The sequence below is a fragment of the Leucopleurus acutus genome (genome assembly GCF_964270905.1).
Source record: "Leucopleurus acutus genome assembly, chromosome: 12".
Lineage (NCBI taxonomy): Eukaryota > Metazoa > Chordata > Mammalia > Artiodactyla > Delphinidae > Leucopleurus > Leucopleurus acutus.
In genome coordinates, this window is record NC_139154.1 from 88,605,267 (window position 1) to 88,618,408 (window position 13,142).

Below are 13,142 nucleotides of genomic sequence, written 5' to 3' on the forward strand. Positions count from 1 at the left end.
GTCAGTGGTTCTTTTGCTGTGCAAAAGCTTTTAAGTTTAAATAGGTCCCATTTGTTTATTTTTGTTTTTGTTTTCTTTGCCTCAGGAGAGAGATCCAAAAAAAAAAAAAATTGCTACGATTTATACTGTTTTTTTTTTTTTTCTTGTCTTACCTCATTAGCTAGGACCTGCAATGTAATGCTAAAAAAAAGCAGGGAAAATGGGTATAGTGATTGAATGGCATTCCTCAAAATTCATGTCTGCCTGGAAGCTTAGAATGTGAATTCATTTGGAGATTGAGTCTTTGAGGCTGTAACCAAGGATCCAGATGAGATAACTGGGATTAGAGTGGACCCAAATTCCAATGAAAGCATTCTGATAAGGGCAGAAAGGACACACACAGCCACAAAGAAAAGAAGTTGATGTGAAGATGAAGACAGAGGTAGTGATGTATTTACAGGTCAAGGATTGTCAGCGACCACAGGAAGTTAGGGAAGAGGGTCATGTCCCTGTTTCTCCCTCAGAGCTTTCAGGAGTAACCAACCCTGCCAATACCTTGCTTTTCTATTTCTGGTCTCCTGAAGTGTGAGAATACATTTCTGTGTTTTAAGCCACCCATTTTGTGATTTATTCTTACAGCCCAGGAAACTAGTGCAATGGGCATCTTTATCTTTTTTCTGGCATTACTACTGTATTTATTTATTTAATTTCTGTGTGTGTGTGTGTGTGTGTGTGTGTGCGCGCGCGCGTGTGTGTGTGTTAGCTTTAAATCTGAGAGAACTTTTAAAAATTACATTCTTTTAAAAAATTATTTTGAATAGGCAATGTATTTAAATGGTTCAAATTTAAAAGGTATAAAAGGCTATACTCCAGCCACCCACTGCACACACTGTTCTGCCTCTTATTTTTTGCTTGTCACTAAATATAGCTCAGTGATTATTCTACAGATTCCTTGGTCATTTCTACAATTTCACAGTATTTTTATTTGTTGAATGTACCGTAGTTTTTAAACTAATTCCTTACTGGTGGATATTTAGGATGTTCTCAGTTTTTTTGCAGTTACAACTATTGCTCAGTGAATAATCTTATATGTTTGTACAATGATGAGTACATCTCCAGGATAAATTCCTAGTAGTAGAATTCCTAGGAATTGTTGTTTCAAAGAGCATGTGCTTTTGTAATTTTGATAGATATCGCCAAATTGTCCTCCATAGAGATCACAACAGTTTACACTCCAAATAGAAATATATGGGGGTGCTGCTCTCGGCCTCAGCGCCATCTTCTGATAAACCTCCGCACCATAGGACCGGAGTGGAGGAAGATGCGAATGCGCATGCCGAAGCGCAAAAGAAAGATGAAGCGGATGTCAGAGTAAACTCTTACACCCATGGAAGCCACAGGAGCAGAAACAAGGGAAGCCAGAGGCCAGGGACGCTGGTACAAATTGTTGGACTGCATGCCTACTGTCTAGAACTTGTCTCAATGGATCTGAGACATCTATGGCCATTCTGATGGCCTTGACCACCTTTGAGAGTCCCACCTTGCTGTTATCAAAACAGCCTCTTTTGGTCCTCTGCCCTGGGCCCGGGACATTCTGGACTAGTTCTGTTCTCAGTTGTGACTGAATGTAACATGTGTACAATAAATTCTCTCTCTTGCTATCTTAGCTGAAGAAAAAATATATATATATGGGGGTGCTGATCACCCACACTCTAACCAACGTAAGTCATCCTTTTTGATCTATGCTAATCTGATAACAATAGCAATGAGTTATTTTTTCCTTTTTGATTTATAGGTGCTGTGTTGGGAAACTAGTCCTTTGTTCGAAATATGCTTTACAAATATTTTCCTTGATAATTTACTCTTTAATAACGTTTTCCACACTTTCTGATTTTGTGAATTTTTTTGTAAATTGTTTTTTTTCCCTTGGTGCTAGTATGTAGTTGTGATAGGTGTCAAGCCAGAAAAAAATAGAAATTTAGCCTGCCTGAGAGATTGTATTTTCAAAGTGTGACTTCGGCAATCTTTAGTTAAAACTTGAGGGCTCTTATTCTGTGTTTCAGGTAAAATTTTAAATCTGAGAACTGTATCTTGATGGACACATAAGTTTTGCAGTGTTTGCTTTGGCACGAGGGAAAAACTGTTGTCATTGTTAAAAAAAAAAGTAGAAATAAAAATAAGCAGGAAAAAAACTCTCTCAATCTCTTCCACTGTTAACACCAGGCTTTTTATGACATATACTTTTGGATATATAATTGCATATATATTTTGTTGTTTAAAAATGGGAACATACTATAGATACTTTAAACTCTTTCAGCTAATCGTACAAATCTAAAAAATGTAATAGGTTAATAATATTCTATTATATGAATATAAAACAGTTATGCGGTCTGTCCTCAATTATTGCTGCATGCTCATCCTTTTCTTCATAGTTATTCATTATTGCCTATTCTCAATCCTTGGCCTTGGCCATCTGCTCTTCTCACTCAATATTATCTCCCCAGGTAATCTCATCCATGGTTTTCAGCTTCAATTATTAGATACATGCCAGTGACTTCCAAATTTACATCTCCTAAGCCTCTTCTGAGCCCCAGCCTAGATATCTAACTGCCTATTTAGCACTTCTAATTGTGTCAAAGACACCTCAAACTCTGCGTATCCAAGCTAGACAGAACTAATGAATCCCCTCTCCCCCAAACCTGGCAGTCTTCCAGTGTTCCCTGTCTAAGTGAATAGCAAGATCATCTGTCCCACTGAATAAACCATAAACTTAGGAATCACCATTGCTGCATATTTCACCTCTCCCCTCTATCTACTGTATTACCAAACCATACCAATTTTTCCTCTTAAATATCTCAAGTCTTTCTTGTCTTACTGTTTTCAATGCCAGCGTCTTAGTCTCTGCTATGATCTTTGGCCAGACCAGCTGGTTTCCTGGACCCAATCAGGTATTTTTTGTAAGATACAATAAAAATAAGTTACTGGAAAAAATGAAATAATTAACAAAGATATACAAAGTACAAGCCTCACATTTTATTAGATTTAACAGACATAAAACTGCTCTGTCAAATTGGTATAAAAGTTTCTGAACACTCCTGATGTTTGCACGTAACTTGATGTGTTGCATCCCCAGTGCGTAGCACAATGCCTGGCATATAGAAGACATATAGAATAAATAAATTAATAAGTATTTGTGAAACTAAAGATATAACTTCGGCAATTTGGGGACATTTAAGTTGTTTCCAGTGATTGGCCATTTTGAATACTATGAGAATGTTCTCATAGTATAGTTAAGTCTTCATTTCTTTTTAATTGACGTATAGTTGATTTACAATGTTGTGTTAGTTTCTGGTGTACAGCAAAGTGATTCTGTTATATATATATATACATATATATATTCTTTTTCATATTCTTTTCCATTATGGTTTATTACAGGATACTGAATGTATTTCCCATTCTATATATAGTAGTTTGCATCTGCTAGTCCCAAACTCCCAATCCAACCCTCCCCCGACTCCCTTCCCCCTTGGCAACCACAGGTCTGTTCTATGTCTGTGAATCTGTTTCTGTTTCGTAGATAAGTTCATTTGTGTCATATTTTAGATTCCACATATAAGTGATATCATATGGTATTTGTCTTTCTCTTTCTGACTTACTTGGTAAATTGGGAGCTTGGGATTGACATATATTGTACACACTACTGTATATAAAATAGGTAACTTATAAGGACCTACTGTAGAGCATAGGGAACTCTACTCAATTCTCTGTAATGACCTATATGGAAAAAGAATCTAAAAAAGAGTGGATATATGTATATGTATAATTGATCCACTTTGCTGTACCCCTGAAACTAACACAACATTGTAAATCAAATATACTCCAATAAAAATAAAATAAAAAATATGGGTGTTCCCTGGCTGTCCAGTGGTTAGGACTCTATGCTTCCACTGCAGGGGGCCTGGGTTCAATCCCTGGTGGGGAATTAAGATCCCTCAGACCACACGGCACAGCCAAAATAAATAAATAAATAAATAAATAAACTAAAAAGAAAATAATAATAACCCTGGCAACCATAAGTTTGTTTTCTCCATCTGTGACTATTTCTGTTTTGTAAATAAGTTCATTTGTACCATATTTTAGATTCCACACATAAGCGATATCATATATTTGTCTTTCTGTGTCTGACTTACTTCACTCAGTATGACAATCTGTAGGTCCATCCATGTTGCTGCAAATGGCATTATTTCACTCTCTTTTATGACTGAGTCATATTGCATTGTACATATGTACGACATCTTTTTTATCCATTCATCTGTCGATGGACACTTAGGTTGCTTCCATGTCTTGGCTATTGTAAATAGTGCTGCAATGAATATTGGGGCGCATGTATCTTTTCGAATTATGGTTTTCTCTGGATATATGCACAGGATTAGAATTGCTGGATCATATGGCAGCTCTATTTTCAGGGTTTTTTTTTTTTTTTTTTTTTTTTTGCAGTACACGGGCCTCTCACTGTTGTGGCCTCTCCCGTTGCGGAGCACAGGCTCCGGACGCGCAGGCTCAGCGGCCATGGCTCACGAGCCCAGCCGCTCCGCGGCATGTGGGATCCTCCCGGACCGGGGCACGAACCCGTGTCCTCTGCATCGGCAGGTGGACTCCCAACCACTGCACCACCAGGAAATCCCCTATTTTCAGTTTTTTAAGGAACCTCCATACTGTTCTCCATAGTGGCTACACCAATGTACATTCCCACCAACAGGGTAGGAGGGTTCCCTTTTCTCCACACCCTCTCCAGCATTTGTTATTTATAAGTCTTCATTTCTTTAGGATCAATTCCTATATATAAAATTGCTGTATCCAGGGTGGATACATTTTAAAAAAATTTTTATTGGGGTATAATTGCTTTGCAATGGTGTGTTAGTTTCTGCTTTATAACAAAGCGAATCAGTTATACATACATACATATATACATATACATATACATATATCCCCATATCTCCTCTCTCTTGCGTCTCCCTCCCACCCTCCCTATCCCACCCCTCTAGGTGGTCACAAAGCACCGAGCTGATCTCCCTGTGCTATGCGGCTGCTTCCCACTAGCTATCTGTTTTACATTTGGTAGTGTATATATGTCCATGCTACTCTCTCACTTCGTCCCAGCCTACCCTTCCCCCTCCCCGTGTCCTCAAGTCCATTCTCTACGTCTGCGTCTTTATTCCTGTCCTGCCCCTAGGTTCTTCAGAACCTTTTTTTTTTTTTTTAGATTCCATATATATGTGTTAGCATATGGTATTTGTTTTTCTCTTTCTGACTTACTTCACTCTGTATGATAGACTCTAGGTCCAAGGGGTGGATACAGTTTTTAAAAAGGTTTTTTTTTTGGAAATTCCCTGGTGGTCCAGTGGTTAGAACTCAGTGCTTTTACTTTGGGGGCCCGGGTTCCATTCCTGGTTGGGGAACTAAAATCCCTCAAGACACGAGGCGTGGCCACAATATTTATTTATTTATTTATTTATTTATTTATTTATTTATTTATTTATTTGCGTTACGCGGGCCTCTCACTCTTGTGGCCTCTCCCGTTGCGGAGCACAGGCTCCGAATGCGCAGGCTCAGCGGCCATGGCTCACGGGCCCAACCACTCCGCGGCATGTGGGATCTTCCCGGACTGGGGCACGAACCCGTGTCCCCTGCATCGGCAGGCGGGCTCTCAAACACTGTGCCACCAGGGAAGCCCCACAATATTTTTTTTAAAAAGGTTTTTGTTAAGCTAAATGGCCTTCTAAAAAGACTGCATCCCCATCGATACTGAATGGGAAAGCTCATTTCTGTTCCTTAGGAATAGGCCACTTTCTCCGTTAAGTTCCTTCAATCAATTTGACTGTTTCGGTCTTGGCCTCTGTCTTCAGGCAGCTTTGAGGTGGGGAGGCACAGCTTATCTTCCACTTGTCCCCAGTCTGCATCCCAGAGACTGGCTCACCTATGTGGTATTTACCTTCGTCCCACCTAGAGCCCTTTGGGGTGGGCTGGAGGAGGCAGGAAGGACCTTGGCCCTTCAGCTGTCCTGGTTCTTTGGCTCTTCCTGGAACCTGGTCAGATCTCCCATTTTGTCTCCTTCTTTACTTTAGCATGCAGTAGAAGTTTTGGCTTTTGCACCCTAGTAAGGTTATTATATCTGACTCACACCATTTTGGGATTTCTGTCTAGGCAATTAAGGTACCTCTTTGCAGGGCTATCTATCGTATTTCCTATTTTCTTTCAGATGGACCAGTTTGACTGAAGCTTGTTCTTTCCTGCAAGAATTATATGCTAGAAGTTGCCAATTATATGACTTAGAATAGTTTTTGACTTTGAGATACAGAAAAAAACAATTCAAACAAATTTATTGTCTTATGTAACCGAAAGTTCTCAGCAGTAGGGTGGGCTTCAAACTGCTAAACATCAGCAATGGCTCATTTATGTCATTATAGACCCAGGTTTATTCCTCTCTTCATCTGCTATTATCAGTAGAGGCTTCATCCTACAGTAGAGGCTTCATCCTAAGACTGGCTTCTTGTGGTGGCAGGGAAGCTGCCAGTAACTGTGGGGAGCACCAGAGACTTCCTTGGTGATTTCTTGGAATAGAGGCAGGGAGGGTCTTTCAACTAAAATGAAAGAAATCTTTTCCCTTAGTCTGATTGGAACAACCTAAGTCACGTGTTCACATCTAAAATTTTCAAAAATCCTCTAAAGCTTTAGGTGTGATAGGCACAAAGTCAGTGTTCCAAGTTACAGCAGTTTTAACGAGCTCCTTTGTAACCACAGAATAAGACTTGTTACTTCCCAGCCAGGAATAGAAGAATCTTCATGGCATTCCATACTGTAAGGCCTATCATTGCCACCCCTCCCCTTTTCCATATCAATTTATATATTAGTTAGGACTCTGGTTTGCAAGTGACAAATACCCAACTCAAACTGGCTTAAAGAAAATGGGAATTTATTTACACATGGAACTGACAGGGCTGTGGAATAGACTGGATTTGGGCATGCCTGGATATAAAGGCTCAAGTGATGTCATCTACGTCCTCCTTTTCTCTCTAATAGGTTTTCTCCATTTGGTAGTCATGAGAGCCATCAGAAGCTCAAGACTCACATGTTATCAGCTTAGCAACCTTGGCAGAAAGAGAGCATCTTCTCTGATAAGCCTGGCAGAAAAATCCCAGAGAAGGTTCTGATTGGCTATGTCCTCATTCCTGAATCAACTACTGTGACCATGGGAATGGAATATTCTGACTGGTCACGTGTCTACTATGGTCAGGGGAGGCAGATCAGCCACACCTAAACTATTTAGAAGTGGTTCCCTTCTGGAAAAAGGTTTGGTTACTGGAAGAAGGCAGGATGAATGCTGGGAAGGCAAAAATAACAGCTGCTCACTATAATGGTATTTTAGCAATTCGAAGGAGGTCAATTTGGCTAGAGCATTGGCTCTCAAATTGTGGTCCCCAGACCTACTGAATCAGAAACTCAGCAATCTGTGTTTAATAAACACACCAGGTGATTCTGATACAGGATAAAGTTTGAGATCCAGTGATAAAGAGGTTTTCCTCAGGGGCTTATGGAAGTGCAATGGAGCTAGCAATTAATTCTGGGTATGGGGGGATTTCTTAGGGGAGGTGGAATCTATTTGGGTCCTAAAGTAGGAGGTGGACCTCACGTGTGAGGAAATTTCCATTTCGTACTCTCTAACTTCCTACTTTTCTTTTTCACTGAAGCCTGGCTGATGCCAATTTACCATATTTATCCTGCCTCTTTGAGCCACTGTGACTCATCTTTTCTTTCTCCTAGAATATCCTTCTTTTTCTCTTCACTGATTCAAACCCTAGCCATCATTGAAGGTTCAGCTCAAACTTTCATCTTTTCCAGGAAATCTTACCTGATAATCTCTATTTTCACATGCTTAATGTTTCCTTATATACCAGGTACTGGTATATAAGGTGTACTCTTTTTTTTTTTTTTTTTTTTTTTGCATTTTAACACATGTAGATTTATGTAACTACCACCATAATCAGAATAAAGAATAGTTTCCTTATATACCAGGTAAGTACCATGGTAAGTACTGGAATTGCTTAAATGAATTATACTCCCTGGTTTAAAGGCTGTATGCATATTTTTAAAAATTCATTTATTTATTAATTTATTTTTGGCTGTGTAGGTCTTCGTTTCTATGCGAGGGCTTTCTCTACTTGCAGCGAGCGGGGGCCACTCTTCGTCGCGGTGCGCGGGCCTCTCACTGTCGCGGCCTCTCTTGTTGCAGAGCACAGGCTCCAGACGCGCAGGCTCAGTAGTTGTGGCTCACGGGCCCAGTTGCTCCGTGGCATGTGGGATCTTCCCAGACCAGGGCTCGAACCTGTGTCCCTGCATTGGCAGGCAGATTCTCAACCACTGCGCCACCAGGGAAGCCCGCATATTTTTAAAGATGCCATCAGAATGCCCTCTAAAAACGGCTCTACCAGTTCACATATTCACCAGCATGTGAGGCTGCTTAGTTCCCCACATGCTCATCCCCACTATAGACACTATCAATCTTTCTCATTTTTGCCAGTCTGAAAAATGTACAATACCTTGTTGCTGTTTTAATTTGCATTCCTTTGACTTTTAATACACCTGAACATCTTTTCTTTGTTGGCTATTTGCATTTCTTCTATATCTTGCTTGTTAATACCTGTCTTAGTTTGGGCTTTGGCAGAATATCATAGAATGAGTGGCTTATAAACAACAAAAATTTATTTCTCACAGTTCTGGAGTCTGGAAGTCCAAGATCAGGGTGCCAGCATAGTCGGGTCTAGTGAGAACCATCTTCTAGGTTGTATCTTCTTGTTGTATCTTCACATGGCAGAAAAAGAGCTATAGAGCTCTCTGGGGTCTCTTTTCTACGGGCACTAATCCCATTCATGAGGGCTCCACGCTCATGACCTAATTACCTCTCAAAAGCCCCACCTCCTGATACCATCACATTTGGGATTAGGATTTAAATTTATGAAATTTTGGTGGGAGGAAGGCATAAACATTCAGTCCATAACAATATTCTAAGCCCATTAGTTTTTAGGTTTTTTTATTTACTATATAGAAAAATTGATTTTTTTCTTTTGGTGTACTCTTTTTGTTTTTTTTTTTTTTTTGCATTTTAACACGTGTAGATTTATGTAACTACCACCATAATCAGAATAAAGAACGGTTTCATCATTCCAAAAATCTCCCTTGTGCTAACCCTTTGTAGTCATACTTTCCCTCGACCCATAACTTCTGACAACTACTGATCTACTCTCCATAACTATAGTTTTGTAATTTTGAGGTTGTCAAATAAATGAAATTGTATAGTGTGTAACCTCTTAAGGCTGAATTCTTTCACCCAGCATAATGTTTTGAGATTCTTTCAAGTTGTTGCATGTATCAGTAATTTGTTCCTTTTTATTGCTGAGTAGTGTTAACTGTATAGATGTACCACTATTTCTTTATCCATTCACCCTTTGAAGGACATTTGGGTTGTTTGCAGTTTGGGACCATTATAAATAAGTCTGCTATGGACATTTGTGTACAGTTTTTGTGTGAACATAAGATTTTATTTCTCTAGGGTAGATACTCAGGAGTGGGATTACTGGGTTATAGAGTAAATGCATTTAGCATTACAAGAAAGGAGTAAACCATTTCCTAGAGTGGCTGTATCATTTTGCATTCCCACCAGCAATGTATCATATTACCTACTGCCCTTGCCACAGCTAATTAAATCAGGGGTAATTGCCTTAGCTAAAAGGTATATTACATTAGCCAGACCAGTGACTTATGAGTGGACTAGCATGAGAACTCTGCAGAAAAGGGGACAAGAATATCCAAAAAAATTGAATCTGAGACTCTCAAAAAGAAGAGAGGCAGGCTTCCCTGGTGGCACAGTGGTTGAGAGTCCGCCTACCGATGCAGGGGACACGGGTTCGTGCCCCGGTCCGGGAAGATCCCACATGCCGCGGAGCGGCTGGGCCCGTGAGCCATGGCCGCTGAGCCTGCGCGTCCGAAGCCTGTGCTCCGCAACGGGAGAGGCCACAACAGTGAGGCCTGCGTACCGAAAAAAAAAAAAAAAAAAGAAGAAGAAGAGAGGCAAAAGCCAAGATTAGAAGTGAAGGAGAAATCTAGAAATACTGAGTCACCTGTGTGGTAGACTTATTAAAGTAGGGGACAACAACTGCCTGTTTCAGAGGGAATGAAAAGAGAAGTCAGCAGAGCTGCTGTCGGATCATGAATGATGAAAAGCTCATAGCCCATTGTTCCTTGAAAACTGGCCTTCCAGTAGCTGAGCTGAAAACTTATACTTTTTTTTCTTTTCTGTGTAGCCTTAAGATAAACTCTCATTAGTTATGAAAGGAACCTTTAATATAAAAGCTTTATTGAGGTATAATTAATATACCATAAAATTCATCCATTGAAAGTATTCATTGTTTTTCAGTATATTCATAGAGCTATACAGCCATAACCACAATCAATATTAGAAACATTTTCATCACTCCAAAAAGAAACTCCATACCCATAGCCAAACAACCTTTCTTATTATAGGGACCAGGCACAGTTCCTGCTTATCCCTGAGTAATAGATTTCCTTTTATTGCAAGTCTGTGAAAGTATTCAAACAAGACAATCACAACTTACTGCAGGAACCAGGTATCAACCCACCTTCTTGAAATTGCAAAGCCTACCTCCCACATGGGAGTTCTTGAGTACAACTCCCATGGGGTCCTGTGTGGTGTGTGATGTCCTTCTCCCCCAGGCTGTAAGTATATGTGTAACAAACTGCTCTCAATCTCATTTGTCCTGTTTTGGTTGTCATGTGTTCAGGCATGCCCTTAATCCTAGAATGGGTGTCCCACCCTCACTAATGGGTGATTAAGGAGGAAATTAAAACAAAGTGCCCAATAGCTAATTTGATCAACACACTTTAAAATAGTTAATTGAGATTTTCCAGTCTGAGGGGCAGGAAAGAAAAAATAAAAATTTTAAAAAAGAACAAAGCCTAAGAAGTGTGTGGGACATCATCACATGTACCAATGTATTATAGGATTCCTAGACAGAGAGGAGAGAGAAAATAGGGCAGAAAGACGTTTTGAAGAAATAATATACAAAGACTTCCCAGATCTGGTGAAAGACATGAAATTACATATCCAAAAAGTTTAATGACCTCCAAACAGGATAAATTCAAAGAGATACACATGAAGACACAATATAGCCAAATTGTTAGAAAAGACAAAGGGAGAATCTTGAAAGCAGAACGAGAGAAGGGACCTATCTTGTACAGGGAAGCCTCGGCAACACTGGCAACCAGTTTCTCTTCAGAAACCATGTTGGCTAGCAGGCAATGGGATGACTTAAACTGCTAAAAGAAAAAATTCTCAACTAAGAATTCTATATCTGGTAAAACTATCCTTGAAAAATGAAAGAGAGCCTCACTCCTTCAACTGCCACTGCTGCCACCCCCAGGAAGAGGGAAAGTGGGAGAGGAGCCCATGTCACCTGTCACCCAAGTCCTCCAACTATGTCACCCCAAAGATATAGTTCACCTATGCAAAGCTTGTCTGCACCCCAACTCTGATCCAAGCTGGATCCAGGATTGCATCCAGAGGAATTTCTGCATCATCGATATTCTCTTTGACTGGAGAGAGCTCTACAGTATTTAATGGGGCCCAGAATGGTGTCTCAACTAATCCAGTGGGAGTTTCCGACCGGTGCAATCAGCAGAGACATTGATACTGCAGCCAAATTTATCGATGCAGGTGCTGCAACAGTAGGAATACTGGTCTGGTGCTGGTATTGGAACAGTCCTTGGTGACCTTATCATTGGTTATGTCGGAAACCCTTCATGAAACAATAACTGTTCTCATATGCTATTCTTGGATATGCCTTCTCTGAAGCATTGGTTCTCTTTTGTTTGGCGGTTGCTTTCTTGATTTTGTTTGCCTTGTAACAAAAACTACTGCTTAAAATGTTGTCATTTGTGGGCTTCCCTGGTGGTGCAGTGGTTGAGAGTCCGCCTGCCAATGCAGGGGACACAGGTTCGTGCCCCGGTCGGGGAACATCCCACATGCTGCGGAGCATCTAGGCCCGTGAGCCATGGCCGCTGAGCCTGCGCGTCCGGAGCCTGTGCTCCACAACAGGAGAGGCCACAACAGTGAGAGGCCTGCGTACCGCAAAAAAAAAAAAAAAAAAAAAAAAAAATGTTGTCATTTGTATTAATTACAGATGGAATTCTGTGTATCTTACTGTGACTCTGAGAACTATAGTGTTGGTGTCATGGAAATGTATGTTATTTCCAAAGTTATTTTATTGAAGGTTAAAAAAAAAAACAAATGAAGGAGAAATGAAGATATTCCCAGATAAACAAAAACCGAGGGAATTAGTTATTAGTAGACCTGCCCCATAAGAAATACTAATGGAAGTCCTTCAGGGTGAAATGAGAGAGCACTAGACAGTAACTTAACGCTATATGAAGAAATAAAGAAAAATAGTAGAAGTACCTACATAGGTGAATGTAAAAGTCAACATTATTGCAAGTTTGGTTTGTAACCTTTCTTCCTATATAATTTAAAAATCAAATATATGGTGTAAAGCAATAACAATAAATCTGTATTAATGGGCACACATTGTATATAGTTGGTGACAGCAGCAACATAAGGAGGGTGGAGCTGTAAACAAGCAGAGTTTTTTAATATAATCAACACTGAATTGGTAGAAAGTCTATTTTATCTAATATTAATATAGCCACCTCATGGGCTTCCCTGGTGGCGCAGTGGTTGAGAGTCCGCCTACTGATGCAGGGGACACGGGTTCGTGCCCCGGTCCGGGAAGATCCCACATGCCGCGGAGCGGCTGGGCCCGTGAGCCATGGTTGCTGAGCCTGCGCGTCCAGAGCCTGTGCTCCACAACGGGAGAGGCCACAACAGTGAGAGGCCCACGTACCACACACACACAAACACACACACACACACACACACACACACACAAATATATATATATATATAGCCACTTCAGCTTTTTATTATTGTTATTTGCTTGATATATGTTTTTCCATTGTTTTACTTTCAACCTATTTGTATCTTTGAGTCTAAAGTGTGTGTCCCATAGACAAAATATATTTGGAGATATATTTTT

At 40.2% G+C, this 13,142-nt stretch overlaps 1 pseudogene across 1 annotated transcript; it reads left to right on the top strand.

Moving 5' to 3' along the window:
* Window positions 1–1,227: 1,227 nt before the first annotated feature.
* LOC309969625 (ATP synthase F(0) complex subunit C3, mitochondrial-like) lies at window positions 1,228–11,958 on the top strand (annotated as a pseudogene). Its single transcript has 2 exons — window positions 1,228–1,350; window positions 11,550–11,958. The product of its transcript is annotated as an ATP synthase F(0) complex subunit C3, mitochondrial-like (transcript).
* Window positions 11,959–13,142: the final 1,184 nt, after the last annotated feature.